The sequence below is a fragment of the Dryobates pubescens genome, chromosome 18, assembly GCF_014839835.1.
Source record: "Dryobates pubescens isolate bDryPub1 chromosome 18, bDryPub1.pri, whole genome shotgun sequence".
Classification (NCBI taxonomy): Eukaryota; Metazoa; Chordata; class Aves; order Piciformes; family Picidae; genus Dryobates; species Dryobates pubescens.
The window spans coordinates 7,276,364-7,297,086 of NC_071629.1; positions in this window are offsets into that span (position 1 = coordinate 7,276,364).

The following is a 20,723-nucleotide window of genomic DNA, read 5'->3' on the forward strand; positions in this document are numbered from 1 at the left end:
CCTTTCTATTGGTATCTTGTGCTAAACAATAGAACATCTCTCCACTTTTATGATCATTTATTTAAGTGATAACACTCCCAAGTAAAAGCCCAGGATAAAGCATGTTTAAATTCTGATATTTTAGAAGAGGGAATGAAACACTTCTGGCTTGAGGGGAAATGTAACTACAAGGACGCTGGTCTCAAAATGTCTTCATAAACTAAGGTTTATAATAGGTTCCTTAGCCATTGTATAGCAGAACAGTACAGAAGAGAGAAGCTTGACTGTAAAAGAAACCATGCACAAGAGAAGGAAAGGGATCACAGGAGTCTTAGAGAAAACATCCAATCTAATTGAAAGATGTTAAGGGTGAAAAAAAAAAGTAGTTTGATTTGTCTAACTTTTGCTAGGTAAAGCAAAGAGTAGACCAGCTTTTGAGACCTTTACAAAATCTATATGCCTATCATTTCTCAAATTGTGTTCTTATGGAAAAGTACTACATAAGTACAGATTGCTTACAGAATTGGAGGTTCAGCAAAACCCTTATGATTCCTAATCTTGTCACTGTTCAGGAAAATATTTAAGCACATACGTAAGCCCCATAGCATATTTTAATTTGGCTCCAATTCAACTCACTGATTAAGTCCTTTTCTTAAAGAAAGATTTTATGGCAGAAACTAAGGTAAGCCAATGGTCTGAAAATTAGTATTCTGCCTGTTGAGAACCTTGAACAAACCTTTATTCTAGTGGTGAGTAGTTTGGGTTTTGTTTTGGTTTAAAAGTTGGTTAGGAAATATATATAATACATTCAGTCTTTCAGTATTAGAGGACACAGTCTCAGGCTGTGTCAGGGGAGGTTTAGGCTGGATGTTAGGAAGAAGTTCTATACAGAGAGAGTGATTGCCCATTGGAATGGGCTGCCTGGGGAGATGGTGGAGTCACCGTCATTGGAGGTGTTCAGGAGGAGACTTGATGGGGTGCTTGGTGCCATGGTTTAGTTGTTTAGGTGGGTTGGATTGGTTGATGGGTTGGACGTGATGATCTTGAAGATCTCTTCCAACCTGGTCTGGTCTATCCTATCCTATCCTATCCTATCCTATCCTATCCTATCCTATCCTATCCTATCCTATCCTATCCTATCCTATCCTATCCTATCCTATCCTATCCAAAAGAGATACTGGCATAACAGGATACCTCTGCCCTCATATTCCTCATAAAGTCCTCTCTGAAGCTTACATATATGTAAATACTTCACAGAAAATGGGTCAACAGAAAGTAGAAGACAGATGACATTTTTATGCATACCACGAATAGTATCTTATGGCAATATGCAACCACAGAAATGTTCAAAACCTTTGCTCTCTTCATGTGTGAAAGACATCTCTGAAATTTGTATGGTTTTTTTCTTCTCTTTGATTCCAAGCCTGTGGCTGTATGAGTGGAATGTGGAATAGGATTAATAAGTAACGTATGGGTTTAGTGCAATGGTTGAGTAGACCTCAACAACTGTGACATTTAATCTCTTTCTAGAACATATTTAACAAATGCAGCAGATCAGTTTCCTGTGAATGGAAAACAAAGATTTATCTCTTCTATGGAACTGCTAGGTAACACCTTTCAAAGCTGAATAGCATTGCAAAGCTTTGTGTGAAATGGGATAACAAATCTCCTTCAAGTACTAGAAATGCATAGACACTGTACATACTTTGAGATACAATCAGAGCAATCCCTTTCATATTTAATAAACCTATCTAATCATGGATGGTAGAAGCATTTTAAATGTTTTTCAAAATTCTATTTAAAAATCTTAAACCTACATATTTTTGAAGTTGGTGTTGTTTTACCTTCTATTACTGTGTGCCATTTCCTTGCTGGCTTTAAAATGAAGCACTAAAGAAGCTTTAAACCCTTTAAGAGTTGTTTTTCATGGAACAGAAAAGTGGAAATTATAATAGTAGACTGCTGAACTCACAACTCCCCTCTTTTTCAGGACAGTTGACAACACTAACCAATAATTAGAAACAACAAACTAAACTAAATAAATAAAATTCAAAGACTAAAGAAAATGGAAATATGGCCCATTCTAGATAACAAATGTTAAAGCACTCTTAAAACAGTTTCCATGGGAACAGAAATTTGGCATAGTTGTGAAAAACTGTTAGGAGGCAGCCTCTACCAAGACAGATGGTTAATTTGTAACAGGGGAATATAACAAGAGGGAAAGTAGGTTGTATAGCCCCTTAAACCTTGACAATGGGTCCAAACAAACCCGGTCACAGGGCACATCTTCAAAAAAACAACAACCAGGTGACAGTATTTTCAAAAGCAAGTAGAAAACTTCCAGGTTAAATGAAATACAAAAAGGCTGCATAGATCTTTCAACAGTGCTGGTTTGGCTGTAGGAAAAAATGAGAGAGTGAATGTGGCCCCCGAATGTGGCAGTTACTCCTAGGTTGTTTCATTGAGGTGGGAGAAATCCAAAAAGGCTCCTGAATGCCCTCAGCCTGAAAAATTGCATTTCCTATTAAACATTTTTTAGGGTGGTACATGGGCATGGAAAGTTTCCAAGTGAGTACAAGCTCCACAAAATACCAGAGATAATCCCATGGTTCAAGTCAAAAATCTATTTGGGTACTGAATAGATGCAACCAAGACATTCATTGGTCATTAATCAGTTGATTAATTTTAGTTCTTTGTCTTCAATATTTCATGATCTCTACAGCCTTTGAGCACCTTATGATAGCTAACACCTCCTCCATCTCTCACAGGGAAGGAATGGTTGTCGCCCTATTCTCTTATCAGGAAAACAAATCCCTGGGGTAGCATGGTCCAGATTCTCACAGATAAGACAGCTTAAGCTGAATGAAATGCAAATGTTGAGATATGTTGCCGTATCTGTATCTGTGAATTTACCATAGTACAATAAGTAACCGGATTAATGATGTAGTTCTGAATTTAAGTGCTTTACTATCACATGTGTCTCTAGAAGCTATTGCATATCAGGCCACCTTTCCACTGGCTTTGATGAAAGTGTATTGATAAGCATAATCACCTTGGTGATAGATGCCTCCCAGATGATGTTTTGAGGAGACACTCTCCTCAGAAAGTCATTGTTCTGGAATTAGTTCCAGCTCATACCAAAGCATTAGTACCTCAATCTACTGCACATTAAAGCTGAAATCCTTTTCCCAATGACAACTGCAATATAGTTTAAATTTTATCAATTTAATGCTACAGTAGAAAACATTATGACTGATGCTGGAGGAAGATTTCTTCCTGATTACAGTAAGAATCAGCTGCAGAAGATAGTTGATTTATTACATGCCTAGTTTGTAGATAATGGTCGTAAGGCACAGAATCACACAGGTTACCACGCTGGGAAAACACAGTGGGTCCTGCTTCTCTGTGGGTCAGTCACACACACTTATGAATGGAAGGCAAGATGCAAGCTTGTTTCAGATCTGTTCTGCATTTACATAAAAGACAAAAACTAACCCAGTGATATGCAGTCAGATAATAATAAATGGTACCCCAAAAAAAAAGTGAATAATTCTGTAGGAGTGCGATGCCACATTTAACACTGAAAGCTTGCTGGTTTGTACCAATAGTTCATGATGAAAACTCGGTTCAAATCTCAGTTATGGGGAGGATACTAACACTCTGTAACACTGTCCTTTATTTGGACTGATTTTTAGTTTTGGATTCAAACTAGCTACTATTTCTCGTGTCAAATAATGACATTTTTCTTCTACCACCTGAGCACAAGTATCTCAGGGAAAAAATAAAACCAACAATTCAACCAACCAAAAAAAAAAAAACCAAGAAAACCCCCCAACAAATACCCATGGAAGTCTAAAAACCTTCAACATTCTATGTGTCCTAGAAAAATAGCACAGAGCATAGAACCATAGGCTGTGATGTAACACAAATTCCTTTAGATAGAATACATAAAGCAGTTTGGAATCTTTTCAGATCAGTTATGATAGGACCTTGGTGAATGAAATCAGTGAAGGACAGGTCAGAAGCCAGGTAGGCTTTATGGTTTTATGATTCTTATTCAGTACAAAATAAAAACCAAATCAACAACTGGGGTCCATCATAATGATGGTCCTTCATAAGCTCTTTGATGGTCTAATACAAATGACTCTTCTGCTCTTTTAACATTTAAGGACTGTACTCTTGGCTAATGACATTTTTTTACTGTGCTTAGAGAACAGGCAGCTATCATTAGACCTAAATCAAAAGGTCATTTCATCCAACTGGAAAAACATTCCTTTTATGTTGCATGGCAGTGTAATACAGCTACTTTGTCGACTTGGTTTGATAGCTAACTACCAAAAATTGCAGCTTTTTTGTGTGTTGTTCGTTGGTTTGGGGTTTTTTTTTCACCTCAGTAAAGGTCAGACACATGAAGAATGACCACTGTGTCTGAAGCCAGGTGATGCAACACCTCACATTTTAGGAATTCTGCTAGGGCAGAATCTAGATCCATAGTCTGGCACTGAGAACTATGAAGCCTTCAACCTGACAACTGATACAGACACATCCCCCTTCCAAAATTTAAGGGCCTGACCTGAAGATGCATTCATTGTTCTCTGTTTAGAATCGTGACTCAAAAAAACTTCACTTCAGAATAAGCATCTGTCTAAAGCTGTATGGTCTTTGTTTATTTTGTTTACGAAGCAAAGGTAGTAGCAGTAGCAATGTCATTGCTTATTTTCCACATTACAGGTTTCTGTCTGAAACACAGTCAGGAAGAGGGAAACAAGGCCTCTTTTCCTCCTCAGCTTGAAGGCACCTATATCTCCTTTTCTCAGATGCCAAAAGAATGCCCTAATCACCACATATGCACATGGATGCAGTAAGACAGTTTTTTCTGTTTGCAACAGTAAATGGCTGTCATCTGTTTAAAAGAAATGCAGTTCCATGTGCAGTTCATTCCTGCAGTGATGACCTTTTCTTGTCTGGGTTCAATGCCAGAGCTCGCACAAACTGCAAAAAGCAGAAGAGGAATTAAAATGAAGCATCAAATTCTTCACTCTTCCTTTAGAAAAAAATAATAATAAAATAAATTTAAAAATAAAAACAATAGACACAAAGTTTCTGTAAAAAAATGTGTGTGTGGCATTTTCCCATGAGCTGGAAGTTAGTAAGTCACAATATCCCTCCAGAGTTGGGGTTCACCAAGGATGTAGGATGCTGTAGCTGCTTTACAAAACTAATTTTAATTGGGAGTTCTAATGTGAGTGCAGAGTTGATTTTCAAAACAGCATTGTATTCTTATGTCACCTGAATTAAATGTCTCAGTGTTGGTAACAGTTTTGAAGTGGAAATCAGGTTCCTAAGTCTCATAGCCACTTTTAAAGTCTTTTCCCCATATGCCTACAGCACCAGCCCAGAAGCCCTAACTGGTGGTGTAATTATTTTAGGTGACACATGCTGTATAATGATCACTTTCTAAAAGATGAAATACGGTGTAGTCCTTCAAGCTAACATAAAGGAAATGTTTCACTAACAATTTGTAAAGGATCCTGTAAGAGTCATAACCTCAGCTGGTTTAAATTGGCAGAACCAAAGAAGGGAAACAAATGAGAATGACAGTGAGAATAAGAATGAGGGGAAGGGAAAAGGGAAGGGGAAGAGGAAAGGGAGAGGGAAAGGGAAAGGGAAAAGGAGAGGGAGAGGGAGAGGGAGAGGGAGAGGGGAGAGGGAGAGGGGAGAGGGGAGAGGGGAAGTTCTGTATTCTGTAAAACCAAAGCAATTTTAATCGATTAGATACTGGCTACAGGTGTCTGTAAATTTCACAATTGCAGACAAACATGGTTAAAGTAGTTTGCAGTAAATCCATCTAGGAAATAAGTAACCAACTATTTGCCATACTATAAAGGCAGCATGATTCAGACTACAATAAGTAAATACTCTGGAAATCTAAAGCTAGATACTAAAGGGCTCATCTTCAGGCCCATATATTTATATTTGATAACAACTTTCAGTAATATACTTTCTTTAGTTAAAACCTCCAGTGACTTGCAAGCTTTCTGTAAGCTATTTCTGCCCCAACAACAGTACTTGGGATTTAATTTGCATTTATTAATAATTTATTTTCCCCAAGCTGTATCTGTAAAATTTTAGATTGGAGAATGGAGCCGAGGCACAGAACAGTTGGCTAATGAAAGAAAAACCCTACTCTCTTCTGGGAATGTGACAGGGCACAAAAAGGCTGCCCTGCTCCTTCTGCACCCCCGGAAAGGCTGCCAGCAAAACCCAGTGTGACAGCCATGCTGTGAACTCAACCACAGCACAAACAGTGGTACCCAGCTGAGAGGGTGAGACAGCAGCCTGCCATCCCTTAAAGAATAACGAATACTGTACTGATAGATTTACCCCAGCATATGCTGCTTTCTGAATGTCAAGGAAGATGAACACTGGGAGAATGGGTTTGCTATTGTTTGGTTTATTATTTTTAATACCACAGTCTTAAAACCAACTCGCATTATCTCAGCAGGATCACTAAGAGACCTGATATCAATAGTCAGCCCCATATTCTAATTAAAAAGAATCAGATTCAAAACTGCATACACACAAAACCAAAATCAGAAAGTCTGTCAGAAAGAAAACTCCAGCACACAATGTCACAATTGCTCCAGCACCACCTGGCAGGAGATAACTGGGGGGCAAGGACTATACCACTTGATCAAATACTAATTTCATATTCAGGTAAAGGAAAGTATCACCAAAAGGGTAGATCTTATCCTGTTTAAATAGATATTCAGTGATACCAAACTATATGGTGTCTATCAGGCATGCTTCAGTACTGAAAAATGTTTGCTTCATTCCTCTGCATGACTGTTCTTATTTTTTATAGGGCTGTATACTGTCAGTTTTAAACACTGGAATACTACTAAAGATGAACATGTCTAAAATGAGCTAAAGAGAGAATATAGTGTCAGAGCTTTGAAGGTTCTTGATCATATCTTTGTATGAGGTTTGACAGGTCTGTAATCTTCTTTTCTAGAGAATCTCATCCAAAGTGGAGAAGCAAACTCCAAGTACACAAATTCAGACTCTCATCGTTTCTCTTTCCAAAGTGATGGTAATAGATATAATGTTAATAACAACAGTAAATAATGATATGATTCATCCTCTTACAGGGGTGTCTTTCAAATCTTATCCCTGATGCTGCAATATCTTTGCAACTTCAGAGATAGCAATGAGGTCTAGAAATATGGCTGATTTCTCAAATATGCAACAATTTGAAAGTCACTTTGTAAGTCAATTCCACTACACCAATGATAATCTGAAAATCTGGATCCAGAGCCTTTACAACAGTCACAGTTTCTCTGACCTGTAGGAGTGAATCTGCTCTGCACTGGACAGGTGTCCCTGTTCAAGCCAGTTCCATACTAACAAGTATGAACAGTCATGAGCCTGCAGCATTGTAGCTCTCACTGAGATGGTGACTGTGGTAAGGCTGGTGATCAGGATAAGGGCCCTGTCATTTTGACAGCTACTGCTCACTTTGTGGGGTGTCCATCCAACACTCACCTTCCTTCTATTAACAGTGGTTTTGTCACCTGGGCTAAGGTGGAAACCAAATTCAGCTACTGGTTCTCAGCCAGGAGTCTACAAACTGTTTTCCTACTATGCACTATAACAGGTTAATGTCATAACAAATTCAATAGAAAATATATTGGAACAATACTTTTAAAACAAAACACTTTAAAAATTGAAGGCACTTTTTAGTTACTAAATTAGAATCTAATACTTTCATAAATAAGATAAGATCAATCTTTCCTATCTTCTCTGTCTTTTGGCTTCAGGCCATCCTATTTCTCCAGCCTAATCTGTCTGTTCTCACTGGAAAGAGAACAGATTTGCATAACTCTAGTTCAATAGCAGTACTTTCTAACAACAAACAATCTTTTCTCTTGTAGCTTTGTACACTTTCTTGTAGCTAAAGCTCATTAGCTTATATTTCCTCTTTGTCAAGGTAGTTATAAATACAAAAGTCTTTTAAATGAGGGTCACTGATACATGCTGATGTACACTGAAGTCTGGAAGAATCCAAGCACAGTTTCCAAAAGTTTACAACATGACATTTCTGCAGAGTGGAAAGGGATGCTGATTGATTTCACTGTGGTAAAAATTTCAGGTAACTATTATAAAGTGTCTATGGTTCTAAAGTTGACTTGGGAACAACTTGTTATAACCAAGAAACGATATTCTTCAACTGTTTTCCAGACTGGAGGCAGCTCAGTGGTAGAAAGAGATCCATCAAACCCAGATGCTCCCTGAGGAAATTCTGAAGTGACTCTTCCTAACAAATAAACTACAAACTTGCAATCAACAAAGGAGGATTTTCCCACTCGATTCTTTTCCTCTATCAGAAAATTTAGGGCAGGAATATCTTAAGTAGATACACTTTTCTGATCTTGCTTGGAATGGCATATTGTTCTGCTACATATTCTGCTGCACTGATATTTAAACAAATTTAACATTGCAGTTCCAGCATATTATTCTGATAATAATAAAATCCCTTTGGTGAAGCAGTTTCATATCTAGTCATAGACAGCCACTGGAAGATGACAGTGGAATGATATAAGAGTAACAGATGTATTTCCTACTTGATTCCTATGTATTTGTAATGCAAACATATATATGTTAATTAATAACGATAATGATAATAATAACAACGATAATGTATACTTTCATAGTAGTATCTGTCATTACTGTGCATACAAGACTTCCCCTGTCTACCTAATATTCACCATCTTGATATAATATGCTGGTCTGGGTAAAATAGGACATTTGGCATAAGACTCTAGCTTTTGAGAACTACTTTCTTGAATGAGGTGGGATTGAAATTTAGGAAAGTCAAAATGTGTGCAGTTTGGGATATTTGATTTCCCTTCCAGAACATGGCATCTGTGTATGTGTATGACTGTCTATGAAGGCAGAACATACTTTGTAGTCAGCAGTGTCTATCTTACATCACTGATTAAGAAGATGGACTTCTAAGAGAGTCAAGGTAAGTGTGTGATATTCTCCTTTCAGAATGGGATGCTGGCACCAATAACAAAGCACCGCTAAATATTAGTAGTCACCTAGAATTGTTGGTTCCTTGAGACCTGCCATTCTTTGCATGCAACATTAAACCCAAATCTCATTTTCTTCCATCTCAATACACCTTTCTTCACTTAAAAAAAAAAAAAAAAAAATTAAAAGTCATCACAGCTGCATGACCAATAGTTTCATAGCTGCATACAAAAAGCTGCAGAAAAGATATGCCTTTCTACAAACTCTTCTCATAATATTATGAATGCATTCGTTTGTTCTTGGAAGCATTCTTGAAACAGCATTTAATATGAGCCAATGTATCTTATTAAATACTAAAGTGATAGTATAAAACCACCAGTAGGTAAATTATTTCTTTTAAGTAATTAGCAGGCAGTACTACAATAAAATGAAGAGAAACTAAGGAAATTATATTTAAATCAGCCAAGGGTCAACTTTGGAACAAAGATATATTGTTCTTCACAGAAAGAGTGATTGGCCATGGGAATGGACTGGATAAGGCACTTGGTGCCATGGTTTAGTTGATAAGATGGTTGGACTTGATGATCTCAAAGGTCTTTTCCAACCTGGTTAATTCTGTTCTGTTCTATTCTAGTCTAGTCTAGTCTAGTCTAGTCTAGTCTAGTCTAGTCTATTCTACTCTATTCTATTCTAAAATTTCCCTGTATCTGGTCCATACACTCCATAAATTCTGCATCTTCATAGCTATGATCTATAGAGATGCTTAACATGCATATAAACCAATCCTCTGCCAGTTTCCTCCTGTAGCTTTCATGGAGGTCTTTGGAAAGATGATGGAATAACTGAAAAATTCTTTTCTCCATATGCTGTAGAACTCATTTGTGTCCATAGGAAGCTTCCATTATAATGGTCTGGCAAATGGCATAGCACCCACAGCAAGCAGAGTAGAGCATCCTACACATGAATGGCTTTGGTATCTAGCAAATCCTTTCTTACACTTTTCTGTCCTAGACCCACTGCTAGGACATACTCTTTATTTTTCAATATCAATCAATTATATGGTTTCAAATTATGTTTCAAATTAAAAATAAATAATCTTAATAATCTTATGTTGTTTTATTTTTCCAGATTCAATAGACACAGAAAAAATGATGTGACCATCTAAGTCCCATGTCCCCCATTCCCCTGTGCTTCTCCCTCTCCCCATGAAAACACATAAATGAATGTTAAGAGCACTTTACAGTAGAATACATTTATCCTGTCACATGAGGCACTCAAAAGAAAGGGGAAGAAAAAATATATCATTTCCTTGTTCAATTTTCACATAGTGCAGACAGATGCTCATTGTGGTTTAAATGCTGCATCTACTAAAGGGATTTTTACAGCAAGGGAACAGGAACAAAAAAAGACCATATAGTTTCAAGGACTAAACCAATGAGATATTACTGTAAATATTTCTGCCATGTGTTATAATGAAACATAAACAAGAATAAAGGGGACATGCATAAAAAGCAGTAAGGTAGAACATATATCTACCCAGAAATGTATCTGATATAATATCTGATGTTAGAAGAATACAGCTCTAGATCAGCAGTGAAATTGATTGAATGATGTTACCTGAACCTAAGATTAGCAAAAGGGGAAAGAAAATGAGGAAATATGGGGGAATGACCCATAATATCTATCTTGAGAACCCTCAGTCCCATCAATCATCTCTGCTAAGATTACACATTGCTGGGGAGAAATTGGTCTGAAATGTTAATGATCTCATGATTTACATTCCGCCAGAATTCTTTCACTTTCATCTGCAGCCTCAGAAATAGCACACAAGCTCCAGAGTTCGGGGGTGGGTGGGGGCTGGGGGGGAGGCAGGAGGATAGGAAATCACAGTGTCTTAAAATCTATCCTATTTTACAACACAGCTTGTTGTTATTTATTCCTGTAGCAGTAGTAAAAGAGGCCTGTGCTGTTGCGTACAACACAATAGGTGTTAAAAGGTTTCAAGGACTTCAAATGTATGGAGGTGATGATTTTAATTCCTTAGAGAATATAAAAGCTATGACAGTGGCAGTGAAGTTTTAGAAGAAAACAAACCTCCCCAACACAAACAAACAAACAGACAAACAAAAAACCCTACCCCAAACCAGAATAAAAACTGCCCTGCAAGGAAAATTTTAGGGTTAGCCAATCAAATTAACTATGTTAATTTTTAGTATAGAAAACATACAATAGAATTAATGTTATTTTTTAAAATTCTAGTTAAACAACATATTATTTCAAATTACCAGTTAACTCTGACTCCAGGGCTGTTGAACTGCAACCAGAACTGTCCAAATGCTCCAAAAAAACCCTTTGCTATGACAGCTTCCAATCTGGAACGCATGCTAACTCATACTGAAATCTTTTGCAAGCTGTGTCAACTCTCAAAATCAATTCTGAAGAAAAACATTTTACAATATCTTTTATCCCCTTAGTGAAAGTAAGAAGACTATTTATTCACATGGTATTTCTAAAATAATTAATAATAGTTTCTTCTTTGCATGATTCAAATGTATTAGGGTATGACTCCTGTGACAACGTCACCCATTTTGGGATGCAATGAAACAAGGGAAGTCTGTTCAGTGTACTCATCAGAGAAACAGTTGTTTCATGGAGTATAGTTTATACTTCAAATAAGGTTTATGAGCAATTATAAAAGGAATATCTCTGACACAAAATAATATTTTTGATGGAAGTACCAATGTGAGATAGAGAAACAATTGACTTAGAAAGGTGAGCACAACAATGACACAAAATGAGAAAGATTAGTTGGAGGAAAGCACTAGAGAGACAGAACAAAGGAAATGGGGATAAAGCAACACAGAATATCACAAGAGGAAAAGAATGATGGAGGAAAGCTAAGCATGGTGCATACAGAAGGATGACAGAACAGACAGAACTTACTGAGAAGCATAAGACTGAATTAAAATATACAATATTGAGAAAAGAAGAGAGGGCAAACAGCCAGAGAATGGAAGAGGGGGGAAAAAATGAAGCTATTGTCTTAAGACAGAAAAAAATGATAGTAGGAACAAATAGTGGAACACTTTGTGTGATTTTTCCCTTCTACACTTCTCCTACTTGGGGTTTGAGCATAAATCTTTTAGAATCCCTGAAAAAAAACACATTAAAATCAATAACTCTCACCATCACTGAAGAATCCCTAAGTAAATGCATATTTTTATGCATTTTAATGTCTCATAAATATAGGAAATTGCTATTGAGGTGCAGCTCTCATTTTTTTCAGGTCAAGACAAGTTTCCAACGATGCTGAAAGTGTGTTTTCCTACTTAACTTCCTTCTCCTACCCTTTTGATTCTTCAATAAAACAAATGAAGAACAAATAATGTTCTACATTTTGAAAGCAGGTCCTCAGAGACTTTTTACCATTAGAGAAAATGTAATGAACGGAGTTTTCATGTGCAGCAGGAATGGAGCCAAACAGAAAGCCATGCTCCTTTGCCATTTCTTGGAATGGCAGGGAGAAAACATACCTGAGGCTCTTTAGCTGGCACTAATACACCATGTAAAAAATATAAATAACAACTAAGTTGGCAATTTCTATCAAACAAGCTGATTCTCAACATGCTCCCTGTTAATGAGGGAAGCCTACAAAGTGCCAGAATGCATCTGATATATTTTAATAAGCATTCAAACTTAGAAACTGGTAAAAATGACTTTGGAAGTCAGATTTTTTTGTTCAAGAAAGCAAAAATTTAACTGAGAGACCAAAAAAAAAAAAAAAAAAAAAAAAAGCAAACTCCCAACCTAAAAGCAAATGCAAGAATGAATCAGCTGCTTTTGTTAAAACAAAACAAACCTACCATACTAAAAATACTGAGTCTCTAGCTTCCACATCAATTAATCAGTGTTTTCCAACAGAATCACATGTTAGAAAATAAGTGTAAATGATTTTATGGCTTTTATGTATTCACAGTGTGTATCCACTTAGTTGATGCGTGTCTGTAAGTACATGAACATTCATTGTGTTCCTTCTTTTAATTCTGTTTGTCATGAATCACACATTATTCCAAATCTGTCTTTGATCTCTTCATTTAGCTTAAGCTTCCACTTCTTACTCTGTAGATTTGTAATTGCATCTAGCCATGTGTATGAAGATGAGACACCACTTTCAGTGTGCATGGAAAATGCTCGTGTGTGTATTCAACTCCATGAAGAAATGGCAAAAAATCTGAGTTAATTTGTATTTCTCTGTATAAAAAACAGCTGTAATGATTAAAAATAATTAGTTATTTTAAAATAGCTAGTATTGTTCAACATAGCTAGCATCAGCATTTGGAGTACTCAAGAAGTGGGTGTAAATTGCTATTAGATCACTTTGTAGTCATTTTACCCTCAGAAGATGACAGCATGGAACAAGGTTGAATTAATCACTCTCTTTTAAATTAGGGTTTATTATCCTCTTCTACTCACCTGAGGAAGAGCATATATTAAGTGTAATTGACTTGTTATTAGACAAATCAATAGTCTCTTATTTCTCCCTCATTTTCCTTTCAGCTTGGATACACAAGCATCTATCAAATTCCAAAACTCCATAGTGAAATAAGCCCTGAAGGAGGCAAATCAAAATACTGTAGAAGATCTCAGAAAACTGGCCAACAGTACATTGGTACTGGAGGGAGTACATTTTTAAGTAGCTATTTATTTATGCTGCAGTTGCATTAGATGGATTGCTCTAGTTCACATTGTGGGAGCAGAGGTGTCACCTCTGCAGGACTGAACTGCTTTGTGGAGCAGTAGCAGAGAGACATCCTGCTTTTTGTGTCACTTGCTTACATCTACCTACTACAAATCTCTCAGCTCTTCCTAATTAATATGCTGATCAATGACCCCTGTGTGGAAGAAATTATCTCTTAGATTCCCACAAAACTGAGCTGCAAGCAAAATTATATTTCTTCCTATAAAATGAGGTGTATGTCATACCAGTACACAACTTCTGAAAGGAAATGAGTCAGCAAGCAGGAAAATCTGCTGAAATGGATAATTAATGGAAGACTCTTGAAGGGCTTGCTCATTACTGGTTGCAACCTGTGCCTTATTGTGTTTGCAGTTTCTTTTCAGGAATGTGGAGTAGAAAAAAGAGAAGGGGAGCAAGAGGAAACATGCAGTCAGGGGACCTGAGACACTGCATCTTTCAGAAGAGACACTGAGTCGACTCATTTCTGAGTGTCAACACTCCACAAAGCTCCACAGAAAACAGACCTGATGACTCTGTGTGAAACTATGGCAAGGAAGGAAACCTCTAGAAACCTTTAGAGCAGGGCTTTAAACCAAGTTGCTGGGGGAGGGGATGCTCAATCAATCCCACCACTACCACCTTGAGGCTAGTGCCAGCAACGGATTCTTAGAGCCTGGAGAAGGATTGCAGACCCAGTGTAGACTTCTAGGATTTTATGCAACGTACTCATTCTGCCTAAGGTCATACTTCAACTACAATTTAGTAACACATCGTTTGCTAAAATGCATGATAAGAATCAAATGTTCATTGGACCAGAATACATTAGACTTCACACAGTATCTCATTGAGTTTACCCACAATAATAGTTTTCTTTTTCGTTTTAGTTTTGTTTTGCTTTTTAATAAATAAATATCTGCTTTAGTGTTACATTATTTAAAGTTGCTCTAGTGCCTTATGCTAACCAGATGAACTTACTAACTTACTATAAACCTGTCACAATACCCATTCATGTAGAATTTTGCTGCAGAAGGTATCCTCTTATGTAAATGTTTGCAATGAATACAAGTATAAACATTTGCATTTGTACCAGTACAGTCTATGAATCCAAAGCTTGCAAGTCAGCAGCGAGCCAATGCAAAGACTGCCAGAGCAAAAGCATGAATCCTTTAACTGAATCCCTTCCTTTCTTTTGGGATGTCTTAAATTATGCTTTCCGATTGATCTGACGAATTCAGGAAGCTGGTGAATCCGTTCCCTGCCTGCCTGTGGTAGAAGTCAGCAGGTAGAAATGACTAAGCTTACCTCACAACAGGCAAGCTAGCAGAGAGAGAAACTGCTGAGCACTTGATTTTATTTTTTTTTTTTTAATTGAATTATGGAAGTTGGACTGGATTGAACTGCTCTGTAAACACTGTATCCACTCCTTGCAAGGAATGTACATTTAGGAATGGATTCAAAGCTCGCAGTAATGACATGACTTCAGTGTTTTTCAGTATCTGTTTTGACTATGCTGTAGCAGTGCTTAGGAGCCCTAACAAAAATGTGGTCTTATCTCCCTGCAAGAAAGAAGAGCTCCTTTGAAAGCCTTACACTGCTAATAAGCAGCTTGTGTCATCATCCTTGTTTAATCATTAGGAAAATGCTGTCAGTGTTGCTAAATGGCTTCATGGAAGTTAACCAGTGAATAATTTTTTTTGAAAACATTTTTAGAAATGCTGAATCATTTTCTGCAAAGTTTTGAATGAATGAACCACCAAGAACTGAACAAATTTGTAGTAAACAACTTCAGATGAGCCTAAAGTGGACTAGGTCCAATTTTCTGGGGAATTACATCACTGGTAAACAGGATTCTTCTAATGGCATCATATTCAGTGAAATTTCTTGCAAAATACTTAGTGTTCCTTTTATCTTTCTTAAACTGCTTCTCTGACAAGGTTTTACTACGGTTCCAGCTATTACCCTTCAAACATTTGGTCATGCTGCCATAGAAGTAGCTATTAGTAATTTGTCCTCTGCTGGGATTTAAGTCATCATGAGTAGTCAGTGAAGCAATGCAGTTTGAGTTCATCCCTACAGCAGCAGACCCTGTCTGCCCTTTATTCTCCATATGGCTGAGTCTATTGGCAGTGGGAGCCCTCCAGCCCACAGAGACAATGGTGATTTTGGAGCTTTGGGATTTGCTACTTCTCGCTATGATCAGGGGAGGCTCATGTGAAAGCCTTCTTTCCCACTTAGTGGTGTAAACAAAACCACAGGCCCTTCTTTGTTTTTTTTATACAATGACCTTCAACGATAAAGCTTTGGTTTAACCTCATTGGTGAAGAAAAGTAGTTTGTATCAATGGAGTGTCTGAAATTAACACTCATTGGTATTACTGGAGTTTCGCTGGGAAGCATTTTATTGTTTTATCTGTCAAATGACAACTATCTCCTTTTCATTTCATCCAGTTCCAGAATGGTAAGCTGTAAACATGACAATTTAGGAAATTCTGTGTAGGCTAAGGTGTTAATTTGAGACAAACTTTACTGCCTTTGAGGGAAAGATGCATAAGGAAAACTAGTTTAAAAATAACCCCAAACAACAACAACAACCCATGAAATTTCTTGGTCTTACAAAATACATTTCAGTAAGAGTCTGTAAGAACAGACTCAAGGCTCTTCAGTTGTTCCGCATAATTACCGAAGAAGCATCCTGCCCACATTTTCATTTTGAAGTCTCAGAGAATGTGGCAGACAGCTTTCCTGTTTGTCAGCCCCACATCTACATATCATGAGTCATATTATTAAATTAAATGTGTTGACAATAGCAGTGATCTCTATGCTGGCTTCTACAGAAGTAAGACTGAACCATATTTATGCCAGCCCCTCCACACACTGTGTTCAATAGCTTTTGCATCCTGTAACACTGATAACAGTTTTATTAGATTTATTTTATTGCAGGTAGGCTACAGCTGATGGATTGAAACTTAATCTTTGTCTCAATTCTCAGGTCATAACACAATGTCATTAAAAAAATCGATTAAAAATGGTAGAAGGGAGGAAAAATAAGATCAATTATTGTAATTTTATAATGCAAATACTTAGGCAAGCCTCTTCACTGTCTTCTGTATCTGTCCTCCTGCAGCTCTTTCCTGTCATTGTCCTGGGTTTGTCTAGGATAGGATTAATTTTCTTTACAAGGATTTGGGATAGCCAGATGAAACAGCCAGTGTGGTATTTGATACCAGAAACATCATGACCTCTTTAGAAGAGGGCTGGCACAGGTGGTCATGGTCATTCCTTTACACTGGCTTTTGGCATGTATGTTGGCGATGTCACATGTCTTTTTTTTATATAGTACTTTCTTCACTATTTTTATTTACTATGACTGTTCATTTGTTCTTTGTAGTGTTCCATTAAACTCTTTTTATCTCAGCCCCTGGGGTTTTGCATTTTGCTCCCAATTCCTTCCCATCCTACTGGTGGGAGGAGGTGGCACGGGCAACTGTGTGAGCAGCCTTGTGATACTCAGCTGTGGCTGGGCTTAAAACCACAACATAGTCTTAACGTGCATCTTGTGTTGCTAAAAAGAAATTTTGATACTAAGAGTAAGAAGTCGGAAAATAATTACTACTTCACATTTGGTAAATTACAGTGCTTGTAGTATTTCCTGTATTACCTAGCTTTTACATAACATCATAACTAGAATACTAAAGTAATGGACCAGAAAATAAGCATGATTTTCTTTTCCCCTTTCTTCTGTACTATATTCAATGGCACTGCCACCTGCTACAGGTTTTTTATTATGTTAATTTTTTTTGGAGTTAATTTCTAAATCACTTAGGTGTATTTCTAAAGGAGCAGCCTATAAATGACAGCTAAAACAGTTCTCTATGTGAAGTCCGAGCAGTAGAGGGATGATCTGGAATAGTAAACGTTTCAGAGCACAGCATGATTAGAAAGTGACAGAAATCCAGAATCAACATGAAAGATCCTAACTGACATAGGATTACTGCACCAATCTGAGCAGGCTTGTTTACTTGTTTAACTGCTGGATGTATAATTTCTATAATTAGAGTCTGACCGGCTAAGCAATATTGCAATGCAGCTGCAACACCCTGAAGAAATTTTAGACAGGCTATTAAAGAGTGATTTATGAAGCAGGCTTTTGTTCAACCAAGTGATTAGAATTTAATAGCATTGCCTACTTAGTGTTGAAACTGAACAAAATCAAGCTAAGAAACAATAAATAAGCAGGGTTGTTGGGTTTTTTTTTTAAATATATATTTTTTTATTAAAAACATAAACAAAAAAACACCACCACCACCAAAAAGAGCAACAAACCAGAGGAAAGAACAACACTGTAATAACTTCTGCACCAGAGATATGAAGAGTAGCATCATGGTAAAGCAACAAAAAACCTTTCAGCTTCCCTCTTAGGCAATGTTTCACCCAAAATGTTATTCTGAGGTGCTAAAAATATTAATTTTCCATTTGAAAAAAAAGAATTAAGAGCTGAAGCAACGATGCCCACAAAAGCTTGTTTCAGGGAGTTGAGGAAATGGAGAAAGAGCACCTAAGAAAAGTGCTTTGAGAAGGGAGAATTCTTCAAATGTTACACTTTAGAAGGCCTTTTTTTTTTTTTGAGGAAAAGCTTATTTTTTTTTTAAACAAAAAACCAAAATATAGGGGAAACAGAAAGAAAAAGAAATATTATTTAAAGCATCTTAGAGCTGATAGCAACATATTTTCTTACTAAACCAACTTTCTTACTAAGTTGTGTCCTGTCAGTTGTCAGACAAGCCTGAAACCTGATTCTCATTAACTTTAATGAGAGTTGTTGTGTTTTCAGGTTGTTGCACCATTAGTACACATTTCTGTTGGGAAGAAAACTGTCTTATTCATACAGGCCCTTATAGCAATGAATGACAGCAGGTCCATTTAGTGCATTTCTAAAGGCGTTGTTTCAAAACAACTTTGCACTCAGCAAAAAAAGAAATTATTTGAGTCAGGAAGACTATAAATGCAACACAAATAAGTTCTGCTCATTAGCAGATGGATTTGAAGTACAGATTGTAGCTGACAAAAAGTGCACACAATTGCAAATAAACACTTAGTACACCTACTCACAGCATTTTGTTATGCTCTCTCAGAGAATTGTGTGTGCTGGGCAAGTGTTCAATAATATGCTCAGAACACAGCAATGGCTGAGATTTATGCAGAAGATATGGGAACATTCCCACTGAATCCCACCAAACAGCTCTTTGTATATATGTTGAGGCACCTGGATCACTCCAACACTCTTAAACAGTTCCTCTAGTACAGTATAGAAAGTCCTTGGAGTGCAAACAGTGGAACAAAAGATCCACAATGAACAGGCAATATTGGGAAATCCAGGGGATAATTTGGGAACAGTTGTCTCTAAAATTCTTTAGTGTTTACTGCACCATGTGATTCATCCTAGTGGGTGACCTCTTGATTTCTTGCTCTCATAATTCTCATTTTCTGTATAAGGCACAGGCTTTTGGGAAGGATTGAAGGTGATTAGCCAAGACGGGCTAAGAAAATTATTCTGCACTTCATAAAATTGCATGAAAATGGGAGTGAGGGGAGGAGAGAGAAGCTGGTAATATTTGTGATGACAGAGATCAATGAAGTATGACATTTGTGATGTGAAGATGCATGAAAACTCTGCAGGAAAACAAAGGCTTGAAAAGATGACCTTGATGAACGTGTTGAACAGAATTAGAACTGCAAAGGGCAATCTGACTGGTGAATTTCATTTGCGAGACACAGAGAGACAGGATGATGTTTTTAGGAAAGTCAAAATTGAGGAAAAGGTGTCAGTACCCAAATCAAAGATGCAAGTCTGAAAGTTGGAGTATCTGAGAACAAACAAACAAAAGAAACAATGCACAAGAGAAACAAGCAGACAAAACACTTAGACGAAAGCAAGGATGTTGGTTTGAAACTTTTACAGCAGTTAAGAAAGCTTGGTCAATTGAACTGTGGTCCAGTTTCAAAAATGTGGAAAATACAGTTGATTGAGAGAAAATTGGAAAAAGTGAAGGTTATCAAACAGAACATGGAGAGGGAAGAAACATATGAGCCAGGTAAAATGCTGTTGATAATTTCTATAATACACCAATAAGCAAATATTGGTTTTCCCTACCTGTGGCATCAGGGCTCAGAGGACTGAGTCCTGGAACTGGTCTGAGGGTGTCAGCTGTTGTAGGAATCATATTGGAACATAACTGAAGGCTAGCTCACAGAGAATAGTTTCATTCTCAGAATTAGTACTTTATGTCTGGAACATTCACAGGAAGAAGCTTTACAACATAAAACTCAGAGTATGTCAGGTTCTCTGTAGTGAAGAAGGGATTCTATATTCAGGTAACTAACCACATTGATAGCACAGAGGGAAAGTAATAAAGTCTTTCACTTAAAGGTGGCAAAGAAATAACCTGCTATTGTGATTCAAAGTGTACAGATGAAAGACATTGGTAACAACTTCTAGGGAACTTAAAGGGTGAACGAACTCATCAAAGAACCTTTCGATGAAGTGCCTTTTAGGATTGTAGATCTATTTGTCAAAATACCTTTGAAACACAGTTTTACTCCTTGCTTTGTAGATAGCTATGTAATTTCCCCCCAGCACTGTTACACTTTAACTATAACCACATAATATTTTTTTTCCTGCCTTTTTGATTTCCTCTACATCAAATGAAACACAATTACTCCTCTTCTGAAAGCCTCTGAATAGCTCTTAACGTGAATTAAAGTCTTCAATTATACAAAAATCAACAGTATTAGCAAAAATACAGATTTACACTATATGAATGAAGAAACTCCAAATGTTCTGGTGCTGACAGACAACCATATGTTTGACCACAAGTTTTCATAGCACAAAATACTTTGAAAGCAGCCAAGCAAAAAAAGTAGTTGCATTACTAGGAATTTAAATGAAAGGGAAATTTAGAAGGAATAAATTC